Below are 14,375 nucleotides of genomic sequence, written 5' to 3'. Positions count from 1 at the left end.
GCTCCTCCCTGAAGCATCTAATATAAGTAAAAAGAAAGTGAAAATTAGGGCATTATAACTTCAGTGTTGCATTCACATAAACTACCCTCTACCATTTATCCCTTGAGTTTAAAAAAAAAGGAAGCAATGTGAGTACTTTTATATTTAATCAGATCTAACAAAACTGTATTGTTTCCAAATTTGTGCATAACCGTATTTCCACTTTTTTTTTGTGTTTTTTTTTTATTTTTATTTAATACATGGCTAGGTGTGCATTAAATTATTTATATGTGAGTGTCTCTGTGTATTTAATGTTGATATTTTTTTTTTTTTTTTACATTTTAAACCTTTTAATTACATGATAATGTAATTTTATATGATTTTGTAAACAAATATATGAATTATTATTGCTCAATGCATTATTGTAATGAAGACATTCCAGGGAAGACTTGTACATGTCAACAGAGCTGACAGTGTATGAGAGATTCAGAGCACACAGAGTCATGAATAACCTCCATATTATTCATATTGCAGAGACTAAAATCAACATCAGAAAACGAGAATGGGAAGTAAGTGATGAGGAACAATGGCTGTAATGCTAGATATCAGCAGAGTAGCTAAAACAAACCTTTATTTAAATTAACACTAAACTGCAGATATATCTGAATTATATATATATATATATATCTGAATTATATATATATATATATATATATATATATATATATATATATATATATATATATATATATATATATATATATATATATATATATATATCATAAGTCGTATAAAGTCATATAAAAAATTTATACAACTTTTTTTTTTCTTTCTTTTAAATAGATGTTGTGTCTTTACCAGAAAAAAAGATTGTGCTTCTTGGGAAAACAGGAGATGGCAAGGGCAGCTCTGGAAATACAATCCTCCAAAAAAATGTTTTCAGACCTGATTCTTCACCAAATTCCACAACATATAAATCTGTAAGAGAGAATGGGACAGTGAATGGAAAAAAGATTGCAGTTATTGACACACCTGGACTCTTTGACACAAACTATGATGATGACGAGGCCATTAAAACTGAGATGATTAGAGCCATTATTGAATGTGCTCCAGGTATATATTCCTTTGTCATTGTTCTAAAAGTTGACAGGTTCACTATACAAGAAATTGAGATTGTGAAAAAAATTAGTGAGTATTGTGGAGAAGAAGCCTTTAAACATGCAGTGGTTTTATTCACTCACGGCGAACAGCTAAAAGGTTAAATCATCGAAGAATTTGTTCAGAAAAGTCCAAAACTGCAGGAGCTTGTTGATAAATGTGGAGGTCGCTGTCACGTTATCGACAACAATTACTGGAATCAATGTCTCCATTGCCCCTGTAGTTGTGGATACAAGAGTAATCATTTCCAAGTGAAAAATCTGCTGGATAACATAAATGAAATGGTGCAAGAAAACGGCTGCTACACCAATGAGCTGATGTAAATTGCAGAGCAAGAAATTCACAAGGAGATGAAAAATAAAAATGAAATCAATTTATCTTCAGAAGAGAGACGTGAAAGAGCAAAGAAGAATGTTTATAAAAAATTCCTCATTCAGCTTGCAGGAGTGACAACAGGGACACTGGTTGGTACTTTTCTGGGCATTGGTGTTGCAGTGGCCTCTGTTGTTGCTTTACTGAAAGGAACAATCTGCAATAAAGCATTGAAGCCGGGAATTGAAGCAGTAAATACAGCACTAGCAGTTGCAGGAGCAGTAACAGCAGGAGGAGCAGGAGCAGGAGCAGGAGCAGCAGCAGCAGGGGTAGGAGCAGCAGCAGCAGGAGTAGGAGCAGCAGCAGGAGTAGGATCAGCAGTAGGAATAGGAGCAGGAGTAGGAGCAGCAGCAGGAGTAGGAGCAGGAGCAGCAGCAGGAGTAGGAGTAGGAGTAGGAGCAGCATCTGGAGTAGGAGTAGGGGCAGCAGCAGGAGCAGGAGCAGCAGCAGGAGTAGGAGCAGCAGCAGGAGTAGGAGCAGGAGCAGCAGCAGGAGTGGGAACAGGAGCAGCAGCAGGAGTGGGAGCAGGAGCAGCAGGAGCAGCAGCAGCAGGAGTAGGAGCAGCAGCAGCAGGAGTAGGAGCAGGAGCAGCAGCAGCAGGAATAGGAGTAGGAGCAGCAGCAGGAGTAGGAGCAGCAGCAGCAGGAGTGGGAGCAGTAACAGCAGCAGGAGTAGGAGCAGCAGCAGCAGGAGGAGTGGGAGCAGGAGCAGCAGCAGCAGCAGCAGGAGCAGGAGCAGCAGCAGCAGGAGTAGGAGTAGGAGCAGCAGCAGCAGGAGTAGGAGTAGGAGCAGCAGCAGGAGTGGGAGCAGGAACAGCAGCAGGAGTAGGAGCAGCAGCATGAGGAGTGGAAGCAGGAGCAGCAGCAGCAGGAGTAGGATCAGGAGCTGCAGCAGGAGTAGGAGCGGGAGCAGCAGCAGGAGTAGGAGCAGCAGCAGGAGTAGGAGTAGGAGCAGCAGCAGCAGGAGTTGGAGAAGCAGGAGTAGGAGCAGGAGCAGCAGCAGGAGTAGGAGTAGGAGCAGCCACAGCATGAGTAGGAGCAGCGACAGCAGCAGGAGCAGCAACAGCAGCAGGAGTAGGAGCAGGAGCAGCAACAGCAGCAGGAATAGGAGCAGCAGCAGGAGCAGGAGCAGCAGAAGTAGTAGGAGTTGCTGCAGGCACTGGCATTGGAGCAGCAGCTGGTACAGGAATTGCTGCAACTGTTGTTGCTGGAACTGCAGCCCTTGCAGGAGCAATTGGAGGAGGAATCACAGGATACAAATCAACAAAAAAAGCTGATTCTGTGCTTGATGCCATTAAGAGTTCAGCCAAAGCCAACTATGAGAATGCAAAAGGGGTTGTTAAAAAGGTAGAACAATTACCTTTAAATGTTCGTAAGAAGTTTCAGTAGAATTATTTTTCAAAATAAAGCATTACAAATTGATTTGGAAATAAATGTTAAATTTCCCTTTAATTCTAGTTTCTTTCTGAAAGATTTGGTCAGAAATTGAGATGGACTGAGTTTTAAACATTTGCCATGATAAAGAATGAGAGAGCATGTGTACAGTAAATGAATTATGGAAAAATAGAATGAGAGAGGATTTGTACAGTAAATGAATTATATAAAAATAGGAAAATATAAGCAGATGGAGCATTGACAGTAAAAAAAAAATAAATAAAAAAAAATAAAAAACGTGGGAATAAAGAATACTGATGAACCATTTCAGCATAAAATATAAATATATATAATATAAAGAATATTTAAAGGACCATTTCTTTGAGTGTTTATTACACTTAAGTTTATGCATTCAGCAGACACTTTTATCCAAAGCAACTTACAGTGCATTCAGGCTAACATTTTATTATATATATATATATATATATATATATATATATATATATATATATATATATATATATATATATACAGTATTGTTCAAAATAATAGCAGTACAATGTGACTAACCAGAATAATCAAGGTTTTTTTGTATATTTTTTTATTGCTACGTGGCAAACAAGTTACCAGTAGGTTCAGTAGATTCTCAGAAAACAAATGAGACCCAGCATTCATGATATGCACGCTCTTAAGGCTGTGCAATTGGGCAATTAGTTGAATTAGTTGAAAGGGGTGTGTTCAAAAAAATAGCAGTGTGGCATTCAATCACTGAGGTCATCAATTTTGTGAAGAAACAGGTGTGAATCAGGTGGCCCCTATTTAAGGATGAAGCCAACACTTGTTGAACATGCATTTGAAAGCTGAGGAAAATGGGTCGTTCAAGACATTGTTCAGAAGAACAGCGTACTTTGATTAAAAAGTTGATTAGAGAGGGGAAAACCTATAAAGAGGTGCAAAAAATGATAGGCTGTTCAGCTAAAATGATCTCCAATGCCTTAAAATGGAGAGCAAAACCAGAGAGACGTGGAAGAAAACGGAAGACAACCATCAAAATGGATAGAAGAATAACCAGAATGGCAAAGGCTCAGCCAATGATCACCTCCAGGATGATCAAAGACAGTCTGGAGTTACCTGTAAGTACTGTGACAGTTAGAAGACGTCTGTGTGAAGCTAATCTATTTTCAAGAATCCCCCGCAAAGTCCCTCTGTTAAAAAAAAGGCATGTGCAGAAGAGGTTCCAATTTGCCAAAGAACACATCAACTGGCCTAAAGAGAAATGGAGGAACATTTTGTGGACTGATGAGAGTAAAATTGTTCTTTTTGGGTCCAAGGGCCACAGGCAGTTTGTGAGACGACCCCCAAACTCTGAATTCAAGCCACAGTACACAGTGAAGACAGTGAAGCATGGAGGTGCAAGCATCATGATATGGGCATGTTTCTCCTACTATGGTGTTGGGCCTATTTATCGCATACCAGGGATCATGGATCAGTTTGTATATGTTAAAATACTTGAAGAGGTCATGTTGCCCTATGCTGAAGAGGACATGCCCTTGAAATGGTTGTTTCAACAAGACAATGACCCAAAACACACTAGTAAACGGGCAAAGTCTTGGTTCCAAACCAACAAAATTAATGTTATGGAGTGGCCAGCCCAATCTCCAGACCTTAATCCAATTGAGAACTTGTGGGGTGATATCAAAAATGCTGTTTCTGAAGCAAAACCAAGAAATGTGAATGAATTGTGGAATGCTGTTAAAGAATCATGGAGTGGAATAACAGCTGAGAGGTGCCACAAGTTGGTTGACTCCATGCCACACAGATGTCAAGCAGTTTTAAAAAAACTGTGGTCATACAACTAAATATTAGTTTAGTGATTCACAGGATTGCTAAATCCCAGAAAAAAAAAATGTTTGTACAAAATAGTTTTGAGTTTGTACAGTCAAAGGTAGACACTGCTATTTTTTTGAACACACCCCTTTCAACTAATTGCCCAATTGCACAGCCTTAAGAGCATGCATATCATGAATGCTGGGTCTTGTTTGTTTTCTGACAATCTACTGAACCTACTGGTAACTTGTTTGCCACGTAGCAATAAAAAATATACTAAAAACATTGATTATTCTGGTTAGTCACATTGTACTGCTATTATTTTGAACAATACTGTATATATATATATATATATATATATATATATATATATATATATTTTTTTTTTTTTTTTTTTTTTTTTTTTACCTAACATGCATTAGTCTACCACATGAGCCACAGGAACATTATTTATTCACATATGTATACATATTATGTGAACATTAATGGGTCCAAACAGCAATGGACTCGTGTTGAGTGTGTTGAGAGCTTCTCATTCTGATCTTAAAGTGTCTGAACATCAGAAACAGTAAAGCAGATTCAGTCGAGTGTACAGACTCCTGCATGACCCTAGGTGGCGCTATAATACAGCACACTTCTTTTCTTTTATCTCTGTTAAAACATCATCTTCTCATCTCATCATTTTGAGATTTTCCTGTTTGGGATCAAACACAACATTTTATACCCAATCTTCACTTCTGCATTTTTAAGAATAAACCAGATTTATTTCTGCTGTGACACAATATTCTTCTCAAGAGCTGCTTAAAAGTATTTTGATTATAATACATACAAACCTTTAGGCACCAGCATACAGAGATTCTTAAAACACATAAGAATACAGAAATGAATTAATATGATAATAAGTTATGATTTTCATAATTTAATTTAATTGTACTTTAAAACAGTACATTGTATCAAGATTAAACGGAAAGAAAACAGTAAAAGGTTTTCTCTAATGATGTGTAAATATGGGGCCCTTATGACCTGTCATAGAATTAAAGAACAATCTCATGATTTTGCAGTTACTAAATAACACAAAGTGCATGTTGAAAAAGTGTATAAAAGTTATTACCAGTGAGGCTCTTCAATGGAGCAAACAAAACCCACAGGAATCGCATTGATGCATCAACAGAATTGATGAGAAACATACTCTCAACAGAACAATTTAGACAATTAATGCTCAATTACAGTTTACTGAAGAATAAGTTTGAAATATAATAAAAAGCAGCAAAATATTTGTCTTTTTAACCCCCAGGTGCAACTGTCTGTTGAGACAATTTCTATATGGAAATATATGAAACATTTACTGTATAATTTATAGGAGTTTACTGGCAAAAAAGCTGGCAATAAAATCTTGTAAAAATTATGTTAATTGCTGAAAAATGGATTACAGTACATTACTGCAAAGCAAATTACAGTTAATTGCGGTGTTCAAAATACATAAAAAATACACACACACACACACACACACAAGTGGAGAAAAAAAAGAAACATAAAATAACTGTAGGGAAAATAAAATCACAATAAGTCCAAATTCCAGCTCAAATAACAGTCTCAGTACGAGTTAGATTTTACTAAATCTCAGTTCCAGCTTGCATGAGATCCTTTTTCCGCAAATGTAGTTCTGGTCAACACAGTTCAGTCAAAAAAGGGAGAAAAAAAGGTACACAATCCTACCACTCTGTCCTTAAGAGATGTCCGTCCGTTAACATCTCAAAGTGACTTTTAACTCTGACCTCCTTAGTGACCTGAGTTACACCCATCCCCTCTTGAATACATGCACGTCCCCGCTGCATCTGCATATTTTTCTTTTCTTTTGGTTGAGTCACAACCATGGGCACATCATCAATAGGAGGAGCATTAACCTCCTCTAAACAGAACTACTCAGACCTTGCAACAGAAATTGAATCACTACGGTAAGTGGACTCCCTAACTGGGGATACTCAAGCCTTTATGCAGGCTGTCTCTCTTTTTGTGAATGCCTGGGAATAACCTCTACCCTGAACTCTGTGTCATTCTCTCGTTCACTCTGATCACCTCCAGCATTCATAGTTCTCCTCAGAGCTGCATTCTCTTTAGTTTTGTTCTTATCCTCACAATCAACTTCTGTTTGAGCCTCCTGAGAAGGAAATTCATCTACAGACCTAAAACAGAGATCCAATCCTGGCTCTTCCCTCACTGAGCCCCCTGAATCAGTATGACCAAATTCCGGCTCAACAGAAGGTATTTCTACTTCCCCAGACTCAAGCTTCCCCTTACAGGTTCTTCTGAATACTCCTCTTAGAACTCACAATTAAGTATGCTCTCTCTTGTTGGTTCTTGTTGGTTCAACCACGGGTAAGTCAATTGAGATTCTGAGGTTTTGGGCAGGGTAACTGCTCAAGGCTCACTTGAAATTGAGTGTCAAAGTCCAGTGTGTCCACAAGTATGGTACTGAAAAACTGATCAGCCCCAGACTCGTACTCACACTCTGAGTCTTGTGACAGTACCCCCCTCCTCACGGCCCACTCTTGAGGACCGAGGACTCAAACGACGTGGTGGACGTCCTCTTCCCCTGGGAGCTGGTCGGTCAGGATGATTGGAGTGGAAGGTGTTGAGTAAGTTTGGCTCCAGGATGTCGTTGTGTGGGGCCCATGAACATTCCTCTGGACCATATCCTTCCCAGTCCACTAGATATTCAAGTTGTCCACCACGCTGCCGGGAGTCCAGAATGTCTCTTACTTCATAGGCAGCACCGTCTTCTAGTAGGAGTGGAGTGGGTCTTCAGCTTCGGCAGGTTATGTGGAGGGAGAGACAGAGGGATGGTGAGGTTTCAGGAGAGGCACATGGAAAGTGGGGTGAGTCCGGTACTCATGAGGTAATTGCAGTTTATAAGTGACTGGATTGATCTGCTGAAGGATGGTGAATGGTCCAATGAATCTGAGACTTTGCTTGCGGCAGGGCAGGCACAGGCGGATGTCCCGGGTGGACAGCCAGACCTTCTGACCGGGTTGGTAAGTTGGGGCCTTGGATCAGCCAAGGTCAAATGTCGTTCTACGTCTGCATAAGGCCCACTGGAGTCCCAGACCCTCTCGCTCTCCCGGAACCATTAGTCGATGAAAGGGGACATCCGAGGGTTCACCTGACCAGGAGAAGAGTGGAGGTTGGTAGCCGAGTACACACTGGAATGGAGTGAGTCCGCTGGTAGGTTATCGCACGGAGTTTTGTGTGTACTCGGCCCACCCTAGGAATTGGTTCCAGGAGTTCTGGTGGCCGTGACAGAAGTTACAGAGGAAGCGACCAATCTCCTGCACCTTCCTCTCCGTCTGCCCGTTCGACTGGGGATGGTATCTGAGGACAGGCTGATGGCCAAACCTAGGAGTGAATGGAAAGCCTTCCATACCCGGGAGATGAACTGAGGACCTCTGTCCGAGACGATGTCTTCTGGGATGCCGAAGTACCTGAAGACATGGTTAAATAATAACTGGCCAGACCTTTCAGGGGGAGAAGATGACATGGTTTAGAAAATCTATGCACTATGACAAGAATGCAGGTATTATTATCTGAAGGAGGAAGGTCAGTAATAAAATCCACCCCTAGGTGTGACCACAGGCTCCTACTCCAGTTGTTGAGGCGTCGACTTCCAGGTTTGGCTGGGACAGGACAACCAGAGATGCAGCTCTTGAAACAGGCTCCACTTCAGGACTTCAGCCGTTTTGAATGACAGGATTGTGCTGCTCCAACTATGGGCACCCTAGAATGACGTCAGCGGTGGATTCCTCCAGAACCAGCAGATGGATCTCCTTATGGTGGAGTAGTGCGGTTTGGAGGGAATTTTTTTTATTTTTTTTTTAAATGTCTGCACAGTAGAGGCATAGATTCTGAGCCAGCCGTCGTTGTCTTTCAGTCATCGAGAGTCGATATGAGTCCACTAGCATGGGTTCGCTGGCTGGTTCTGGGGAGCTGATGGCTTCTGGTTGGCAGAGTGGCGAGGTGGAATACGCCTGGCCCTGGTGCTCTTCTAAGCACGACTGCATATGGATGGCGAAGTGGATGGAAAGCTGGATGAATCGTTCAGGTCCAATGGTGTCCTCTTATGCAGCGAGATGCAACCGCACTCAAGGTTCCAAACCCTGATGTTAGGTAGTCAGTAAGGCCTGTTCATTCCATCCACTGGAGGCCGCTAGAGTCCTAAACTGAAGGACATATTCATTGATAGATATTTTCCACTGTTTGAGGTTATACAGCTTCTCACCAATTGACGAGTCCCAAGCTGGTCTGCCAAAAACTTCTCGGAAATGGTTGATGAAGCTGGAATAAGACTGGATAACTGGGTTATTTTGAGTTCATATAGAATCTGCCCACAGCAGTGCTTTACCTTGCAGTTGAGAAATTACGAATGCTACCTTGGATCTCTCGGTGGGGTATAAGTGCGGTTGTATCTTCAGGACCAGCGAGCATTGAAGGAGGAATCCGCTGCACTCCTTCACCAAACCAGAGTAGGGCACCGGCCTGGCCATTGGACTGGCGTGAACGGAAGGTGAGGAAGTGCTGGCATCGTTGGTGGAAGTGCTCGCTGGTGTTGGGGATGCGGATTGAGCAGTGAGTGTCCTACGGAGTGCATCGACCAGATCTTGAAAGGAGTCCGTGAGGCTCATTCTTGTGCCAAGCGATGTAGGTCCGGTCTTCTGATACAGAATACCCGGGAGGCTGAGGAGTAACAGAAAGATAGTTTATTACTATTATTATTAAAGTGGGGACTTCAGCTTCAATGCCTACAAACACTTTCAGAAACCTCAAGGCCAACTTGATGTAGCCCAAATATAGCGCGGGTCTCCCATTGACTCCCTCCACCTCTAACAAACTTTCTAACGACTTCAGCGGGTGATCAGACAGATGTGCCTCATAGAACGACTGGGGAACCGTAGTAACCTGAGACCCTGTGTCTAGGAGACAACCTACCTCTTTACTGCCAATAATGATCTGCACAGTGCACTTTACTTCTACCAACCTCTTCGGTACTCTTTAAGGGTGACTTATGATGATTGCTTGTTACAGGGACTTGCCTATAACATTTAAGGTGGCTACTTTTAAACCTTGACTCTGTATGCCCCACTACAGAGACTTCCTGTATTTTAAAGGCAAAGAGAATTTCCCATGCAGATAGTCCCACTGGGCCTGTTGCTTCTTCAACTTACGCCACTTTTCCTCAACCTTTGGGAGGTTTGCAGGATTATTGCAGGCAACAGACAAATGGCCATCTTCTCTGCATCGGAAACAAAATCCAGGGCGAGGCCGATTGGCTAGCTGATTGTGCAACTCTTCCACTACTCTCCTCAAAGTGTTCATCTCTGCCTGCTCAGGGCACCCACTCAGACGCTTCTGGCCTGGGGTTTGACCTAGAAAGGTCAGTTTCAGAATTGTCAGAATTTGGTGTCTCCTGTGAATAGACAGACACTTGATGAGTGGCAGATCATGGTCTCGGGTAGGCAACAGGAGTTTTGGAAAAGCCAAGGTGCTTTTTCAACCACTCTTGTTTGGAAGCGTGCATAACTCTTCACTCTTCACTTCACTCTTTCATAACTGCAGGCTGTCAATGAGACCATTGTCCCAACACCCTCTCATATACTGTTTCAAGAGGCAACGGTCATGATCTCTCCTGATCGTTGAACTCAGAAGATCTTGCAACTGGTGCAAAAAATCTGATGACTTTTCACCCTGGTTTTGTAAGGTGCCCATGAACTTGGCCAACAGTTCATGACCATCCTCTACAGAACCATACACTAACTTTAGTAACTCAAGGTATATTGCAGGCAAAGCTGGAGCTTGCACATGCTTCACTACGTCTGCGGCCGGAGGCAACAAGCTGTCCAAAATCCTACATACTCTATGTAAATCTGAAACAGATGGATCACTTAACAAAAGGTCTAAACTTGCAAGTGTCAAAATCAGTTCATTTGGAGGGCGTGGGCACCTCCCTGAGAAAATCCTAAGACGAACTGAGGTTTGCGTACGATTACAGCATCAACTGTCTTCACTACGTGCTCCAAAAAAAACCCGGTGGGTCTACAACGTTCAGTGGGAAACCAGGGCTAGTAGTCAATGTGACACCATCAGCTATGGTTTATGGATTTGGTCAGGCCATTGGGGCCATCCGTCTCTTGGTTGGGTCTTTGGATTCTGGGGCTCACATTCCTTCTATTTCTGCATTATTCGACAGGAGTATCGGGGAACAAGAAACCTCTGAACCACGGGAATCATCAAAACGTGCATTTTGTGCTCTTTCTGAAGTACAGTTAGCAAAGTAAGCTTCTTGGCATTTTTTCAACTCCTCCTGAAGCACATCTGTGAGAGCCCTCTCACGCTCTTTAGCAAGGGCCTTGAATTTTCCAATATACCCCTCAGTGACTTCATCACTAGCCATCCGGTTACAGACGCTAGCCAGAGCTCGTACTTGGAATGTGACACTTGAGTTCAAGAGGCTTCCCAGGCTTAAGGGTAACATTGGTGTTAAATTTAGCATTGCAGAGCTGTGAGCATATTCCACAATAGCATGCTGATGGAACTCAGAAGCCTGATCATGAATAATCAAGTTATGTCTAACTGAGCCAAACTTTTGCAGGTAGCTTACCAGCTCATCGTCTGCATCGGTCAATGTGAGGCCTTCAACTATAAGCACATTTTCCACATTCACATTCTCTCTCTCTATGATCTCCATTATCAGAGTGTAAGGTCAACACTTTGGGGATTTTTTTCTTGTTACAAATTTGCTCGTTTTCTGCTTTTCCTACCTTTCCAACTGTCCTTGTTGCTAAGCAACAGCCTCCTGGCTGGCTCGCCAACTTTCTGTAACATGTGTCAAGGTGAGAATGCCACCCTCACTCTTAAACAGTGATATATGCAAATGAAAGGGAAGGGAGTGCACCCCCTCAAGATTTGGACCAGCAACCAGAAGATTAGACTCGCTCAAGAGACTGTGTCAGCAACGAGGGGAGAAGGAAATGGTGACAACACTAGCTGCAGTAAAACAGGTATGTTGTATTTAATGAACATAGGGAAGGAATAAAATGAGGAAAAACATAATAATGAATACAATTAACCTCTTACCAGTCACCCCCCTTTTTTGCCATGGAGATAGAAATGACATACCACAAATAAAAAAGTTTCTGCTCATGATTCTTTCTGACTAGATACATAATCAACATTTTTCACAAAGCTGACACATCAAAGTTTACTGTTCAGGAATCAGAATCACTCAGACTATTATGATAATAGAGATATATGAGGTCAAACATAAAAACAAAAATATTAAAAACATATTTTCTAAATGTATTTAAAAAATTGTTGATGTAAGATATGAGTTGATGTATTTGTAATTGTTGTAATTGTTGATGTAAGACAAGTCTTTTAAAACTTCTTTATAACTTTTATAATTTAATCTGTAAAACTGTGAATTTTATGAAATATTCTTATTAGCAGTGAAATTCAAAACATCACCATAAAACACAAGGAAATAAAAATAGATATGTATAAAAGTACATATAAAAGTTTGCTCCAAACAAATAACAAGTCCTTCTTATAACTCTTATTTATATAGATTTATAATTCCTATTTAGTTAGTCATTATTTAGTTATCCTTATTTTGATTCAAGCTAATACATTTTATTGATCCTTACTCTATTAATATGTATACAATTTATTTTATCTTTTTTATTCAAATTGTTTCTAATTTGCTCATTTAAAGTAAATAACTTTTTTTAATTTGAATACAATTCTTCCAAATAATAACACTTAAAATACCCTTTTACTCTCGTCCTCAAAAAAAAAAGGAATATATATATATATATATATATATATATATATGATGTATGATTTGATGCAGGGACAGTACACGTAAAAAATATTTTCAGGAATCGTCCAGTGTCCAGGGATGTGCAGCATCCGACTCAGAAAATCATGCCTTGCAACAATATGCATCATTAAAGCAATTAGTCTGCATATAAACAACATTTCTACATTTGTCCCCTTAATTCTCATTTAACTTTAGCAAATTTAGTTTACATAAATGCGCGCAGAGCTATTTCTCAAATGAGGCCTCATCTACCTGTATTATATGTGCGTCAGACGATCACCCATCAACTCACAGCACAAATACATGCAAAAACCATTAAAATAACGTCTGTTAACATCTCAAAGTGACTTAACACTGAAGCATTAGTTATTCAACACATTCATGCAATGTTCTTCCCATGTTATAACAGAATATTAACTCTTATGCATCTTTACAAACAACTGCATAGAACACAATCATTTTACAAAAAAGAAAAAAAAAAGAAAAGAACGTTAGTAAAGAACGTTAATAATTACACTTACCAAGAGAACTCAATTTCTCAATTATGAAAGGCAAAAACTCCAATAAACGGATCCAAATTACTGTTACACACGTATTTTCATTCTGAACTATTTACATTCATTTTGTTATGTGGAGGGGTAGCAGACGGGAAGTACAACACAAGATTTATTTACACGAAAAAGGGGAAAACAAAACCCACGAGGGGGAAAACAAGGACTAGGGCAGATACAAAATGACTTAACAGGACTGAGTTAACAAGATAAACAAAGACTCGCAACACGAGAACACTAATTACAATTAAACACTTACGGTTATACAAAGACTTCTGAAAGGGGTTACAAGGATACAATATCTCACGAGGCTGACATGTAGAAACACATAAGAGGAACAATCACATTGAACCGACAAAAGACAGAGCACACTAGGGGATCTAAATAGGAAAACTAATTAAGACACAACAGGTGGCACAGATAAGGCAATCACGACAAGACTAGGATAACAAGGAGGGCGGGGCAAGGGAACGAGACAACACAAGCACATGGCCCAAAGACAAGGCCATGTGCTTGTACACAAAACACGGGTCTGTCATGATCCTGCCTCAAGACTAGAGAAAAGTCAGGACATGAAGGCAGAATCATGACACATTTATTACATGACCTACGAATGTATACATGAATAATAACCAAGCGCAGCATTTTGACACATTTTTGCTTGTATTTGACCGATTAGGCGCACACTTTGAGCTAAACGATTACTTTAAATGTCCGTGTTCTGTTCTGTCTCTGAGCACTTATATCTTCCTGAGGAGCAGCGAATGTTCTCTTTCATGCTTTTAAAAACATGAATAAATATACTTAATAAAAATTTAACCACATCCCATTTTGCAAATTTCATATTAGATGATTTTACTGATTTGCACGGGAAATTGGGCTTTTATGGAGGAACGAAAGTGCAGCACTGCAAAGGCTAAGAGGGAGGAATGGAGCACAATAATCGATTTATCTCGATTATTGGATTTTCATAATCGCTGGAGGCCAAAATCGAAAGCGAATTATTTTTTAGATTAATTGCACAGCCTTAAATAATGATTTTTTCCCTAATAATTCAACAGCCCTGAGTCAGTTATTCCGCTTATGGTTATCAAGCCAATGATTTATTTAAAGGGATTCGCCCGATTTTTGCACTTAAATCGCTATTGTGAGTAGGACTATTTCTTCCACATCTCATCCAATGCCTCTTTTGCTAGTACCAAAACGTTGTTATAAAGTTAGTAACATAGGCTTGAGCCATTGATA

General features: G+C 40.4%; 1 pseudogene; it reads left to right on the top strand.

Moving 5' to 3' along the window:
* The first annotated feature begins 541 nt into the window (after window positions 1–541).
* LOC113079647 (GTPase IMAP family member 7-like) lies at window positions 542–2,067 on the top strand (annotated as a pseudogene).
* Window positions 2,068–14,375: the final 12,308 nt, after the last annotated feature.

The sequence above is a fragment of the Carassius auratus genome, unplaced genomic scaffold, assembly GCF_003368295.1.
Source record: "Carassius auratus strain Wakin unplaced genomic scaffold, ASM336829v1 scaf_tig00028952, whole genome shotgun sequence".
Lineage (NCBI taxonomy): Eukaryota > Metazoa > Chordata > Actinopteri > Cypriniformes > Cyprinidae > Carassius > Carassius auratus.
Note: the sequence above shows the minus strand (reverse complement) of the source record. Positions and strands in the feature narration are given on the sequence as shown.